A 5,307-nucleotide genomic window follows, 5' to 3' on the forward strand; every position below is an offset into this window, starting at 1 on the left:
CCCGTTGCGGAGCACAGGCTCCGGACGCGCAGGCTCAGCGGCCATGGCTCACGGGCCCAGCCGCTCCGCGGCATGTGGGATCTTCCCAGACCGGGGCGCGAACCCGGTTCCCCTGCATCGGCAGGCGGACGCGCAACCACTGCGCCACCAGGGAAGCCCTGTTTTTCTTTTTCTTAAGTAATTTTTTCATCTGAGCTTTACTTATTACTTCTAAAAAACTCTGCCATAACAACTCAAAAAAGTTATTAATTTTACTGAATTTTTCTCTGGCTGGGGCAAAGGAGGAGGGCCCCACAGCAGCCAGTAGTGAGAGTCAAAGGACATCTTTTCTTCCCAGGGGACCATCTCATCTCAGGTTTCAGCAGTTCCTCCTTCAAGGTGAGTATATCACCCAGAATGAGAGGTGAATGATTCAAATTAATGTCTTATAATTCACAGATTATGCGTCTAAAATCAGATGCCACTTCAACCCTTTTCTCCCTCATTCCCCATTTTAAGGCCATGACTGGCCTAAAATTGGTCACATAAGAAGCTTAGTTTACAGAAATTAAGAAAACATTGATCACATTGTTCCTTCAGCTCTATATTACCTGTTTTCTGAAATTTGAAATCCCATCTGTATTTGGACTTGCTTCTCCCATAGAGTTGAAAATGTTTACTTGAGAGTCTAATCACTATAGCAGTGGTGTTCAACAGGGACAGAAACAATTTTTCCCTTAAGGGAATATTGGGCAGTATCTGGAGACATTTTTGGCTGTCACATCTAGTATGTGCTACTGTCATTTAGTGGTTTGAGGACAGGGATGCTGCTAGACACCTTTCAGTAAGTGAAATAGCCTTCCACAACAAAGAATTTCTGGCCCAAATGTCAACAGTGCCATGGATGAAAAAACCTGGACAGTAGGCATCTAAAAAATGAAAACCTTCCAAAATAATTTTAGTGATCATCCATTTTAAAAATATATTATATTTATCATTTAATAATCAAAGAAGAATTCATTGAGCTAAAAAGTATCTGTCTATAATGTTATAATGTTCTAAGTCAAATACTTTGGAGAAAATAGTACAGGTTGTGACAGAGAAGTTCAATAAAATCACGTTCTTGGCAGGAATTCTATTTTAGTTCAGAGTCATTCATAGGATTTGTTAGATAAGAACCGTTTTAAAGCAAGGAATTACAATTGCTCAAATATATTCATTTTATCAGAATGTATCTTTAGCTGAACATTGTGCCCTTTTCAAACTTTTTAGACATAGGCATTCAAATTCCAAAAATATCATTAACCTGAAGCAGGTCAGATACTGAACATCTAGGTAACTGGCCTATAGATTTTTCATTCATAAACAATCAACTGCAATTCTCTTGTTATAGACTTTTGAAAAGAGTTTTTCAGGACCAATAACTTAGATATAATATTGAATTCATCCTTTTATGAAATAATAGATTTTCAAAAATATGTTTATATATTCCCTTTCCAATCACTTTTCATAACCTTTTTTCTCACAGCAATTAAATTATATTTCTTTTGTAGTTTTTATGGAACTCAGGTAAACAGACAAGAAGGAATCACAAAGATTGGCACTAGTTTAGCCCTCTCCTCTGAGGAGTAATACATTGGCAATGATTTAGTCTATGTGCTCCTATCCTGTTCTGTCCACCATCTCTCCACACATAAATACAATTTCAAATTGAATATTTCTTTATTCACTTGCCTTAATTTTTATAGTTGAATCAGATTCTTTACTGTCTACATAACATCTTGCTTAGCATTCTTTGTTTTGGACATTGGTAACATGCCATATGCGATCCTCTGTAACTTATTTCTTTTCTCTACTTAACTTTATTATTCCAATATTCATATCCTTTGTAACTTCCACAACTCCAAGCATAATAATAATATTTTTGGAAGCATTTCTGTGACAGACAATGCCTTTATATGCCTTCCATAAATTATCTATTGTATTTTTTATGAGATAGACACAATGAATTTGAGATAAACATATGAGAAAACTGAGATATTGTCTTACTTTGCCCATTTTTAGATAGTCAGTGGCTAAACTGGATTGTGAACTCAAATCTATTAGGACTCAGTATACTTCATATAAATATAAGTACCTAATTTTTCTCCCAGCATTAAAAAGTAAAAGTCAGAGAATGGATTCAGTATGGTCATAGAAAATATGCTCACTAAAAAAAAAAATCTTTCTCTCTTCTATTGATATATTAGCAATAACAAATATAATAGGTGCTAATAAACATGCAGCTTTAACATCTCTCTACAAGCTCAAATATACCCTAATAAGAAGCTCTTAGTTCTACTAGTAAATATATCATTAGATGACATATATGAAGGATCCCCATATTTCTAAAAATATCCAATTTTGAGTATTGTTTTCTCTGCTCCTTGTTGTGGATTTAGAGTCCAAGTCACTACAGATCAATGGAACAGGAGAGAAAACCCAGAAATAAACCCACGCACCTATGGTCAATTAATCTACAAGGAGGCAAGAATATACAATGGAGACAAGACAGTCTCTTTGATAGCTGGTACTGGGAAAACTGGACAGCTACATGTAAAAGAATGAAATTAGAACATTCTCTAACACCATACACAAAAATAGATGCAGCATGGATTAAAACCTAAATGTAAGACTGGATACTATAAAACTCTTGGAGGAAAACATAGGCAGAACACTCTTTGACATAAATCGCAGCAATATCTTTTTGGATTCACCTCCTAGAGTAATGAATGGGACCTAATTAAACTTAAAAGCTTTTGCAAAGCAAAGGTAACCATTAACAAAACGAAAAGACAACCCACAGAATGGGAGAAAATATTTGCAAACGATGAGACCGACAAAGGGATTAATCTCCAAAATATACAAATAGCTCATGCAGCTCAATATCAAAAAAACAAACAACCCAATCAAGAAATGAGCAGCAGATCTAAATAGACATTTCTCCAAAGAAGATATACAGATGGTCAAGAGGCACAAGAAAAGATGTTCAACATCACTAATTACTGGAGAAATGAAAATCAAAACTACAATGAGATATCACCTCACACCAGTCAGAATGGCCATAACCAAAAAGTCTACAAACAATAAATGCTGGAGAGGGTGTGGAGAAGAGCGAACCCTCTTGCACTGTTGGTGGGAATGTAAATTGATACAGCCACTATGGAGAACAGTATGGATGTTCCTTAAGAAACTAAAAACAGAGCTACCATATGATCCAGCAATCCCACTCCTGGGCATATATCCGGAGAAAACCATTGTTCAGAAAGATACATGCACCCCAATGTTCATTGCAGTGCTGTTTACAATAGCCAAGACATGGAAGCAACCTAAATGTCCATCAACAGAGGACAGGTTAAGAATATATGGTACATATATACAATGGAATATTGCTCAGCCATAAAAAAAGAACGAAATAATTCCATTTGCAGCAACATGAATGGACCTGGAGATTATCATTCTAAGTGAAGCAAGTCAGAAAGAGAAAGACAAATATCATATGATACCACTTATATGTGGTATCTAATAATTAAAAAAAAAAGATACAAACGAACTTGTCTACGAAACAGAAACAGACTCACAGACTTAGAGAACGAACTTATGGCTAGCACCGGGGAAGGGTGGTGGAGGAGAGAGAGACTGGGAGTGTGGGATTGACACATACACACAGCTCTATTTAAAACAGATAACCAACAAGGACCTACTGTAGAGCATAGGGAACTCTGCTTAATACTCTGTAATAACCTAAATGTGAAAATAATTTGAAAAAGGATACATGTATGTGTATAACTATCACTTTGCTGTACACCTGAAACTAACACAACATTGTTAATCAACTCTACTCCAATATAAAATAAAAATTTAAAAAATAAATATAATAAACAACAAGGTCCTACTGTATAGCACAGGGAACTATATTAAATATCTTGTAATAAACTATAATGGAAAAGAAAAAATAAATATCGTTCTAATAAAAAAATATACACTCTACTATACTCCAATATAAAACAAAAATTTTTAAAAAGGCAAACGTATAAATCTAAAGCAAAAAACCATAATACAGGGCTTCCCTGGTGGCACAGTGGTTGAGAATCCGCCTGCCGATGCAGGGGACACGGGCTCGTGGCCCGGTCCGGGAAGATCCCACATGCCGCGGAGCGGCTGGGCCCGTGAACCATGGCCGCTGAGCCTGCGCATCCGGAGCCTGTGCTCCGCAACGGGAGAGGCCACAACAGTGAGAGGCCCGCATACCGAAAAAAAAAAAAACCAAAAAATAAACCCATAATACATTGTTCTTTTCTTGCCACTATATTGACTGAAGTTATCCTTGCTATAGTTCAAGGGAGTCAATATATACAATGCACTACCCATTCTCTGAGTTCAAAACCCACTGAAAGAGAGGAGTCAAAAGTATCAAGACTAAAATGTCAGCATTATTTCTGATAAAAGTTAGGTTAAGGAGGTGATATTTTTCTGCAAGCAAGTAAGCTTACTAATGCTCCTCCACAATATTGTAACCCCAGTCCACAAGTTAGATCTTATGCTCTGTACCTAATGTGAATATTCATTATGTGAATTTAGTTTGTGAAATTCCTGTATATACTGAACATTAGCAAATATACCTTGCAAAATCTCCCTCCACTCCCACTGATTTTAAATGACAGTAGTAATTGTATGTGCCTCTGGATGATACAGCAATAATAAAATTTTCTAAATAACATAATAAATATAATAAATATAAAGTAATAAAATTTGCTAAATAAATGAACTTTACAAAATTTAGGAGTCAGCTTAATAAATATCTCTTGTATCTGCTACTTGCAATCTGATCAGTGCTTTGAAAATATTAGGATGATTAGGAATTAAGTTCTTGTACTAGACAAGTTTACATCTAAAAGGTGACCATAGATATGGGTCTCTAAAAATAAAACATACAGAATGTGTTGATTAGGAGAGGCTAATTCTGTCTGTGGAGATTCAATGAAAAGTTAGGTAATGAACAGATTCTGGTGCAGCCAATACTATGTTCACAAGCAGAGAGATGGCCCAATGGCAGTCCAGGAGTAGGGGGAAAATTAGCATAGTTTCTGTGGTCAGTAAAAGCAGTGTCTGGGTAGGAAACATTTAGTCATCAATGGGTATGAGTGGAAGGTATCTAACTTTCTAGTTGCATTCAGACTACTTCCTTTCATTGTCTCTTCCCTCTAGCTTTACCAATTTACAGGTGTTCCTCAAAAATTCCATGCTGTTTTGCCTCTTCAATATTTCTGCATTAATTTTCTCTGCTTG

The sequence above is a fragment of the Physeter macrocephalus genome, chromosome 5 (assembly GCF_002837175.3).
Source record: "Physeter macrocephalus isolate SW-GA chromosome 5, ASM283717v5, whole genome shotgun sequence".
Lineage (NCBI taxonomy): Eukaryota > Metazoa > Chordata > Mammalia > Artiodactyla > Physeteridae > Physeter > Physeter macrocephalus.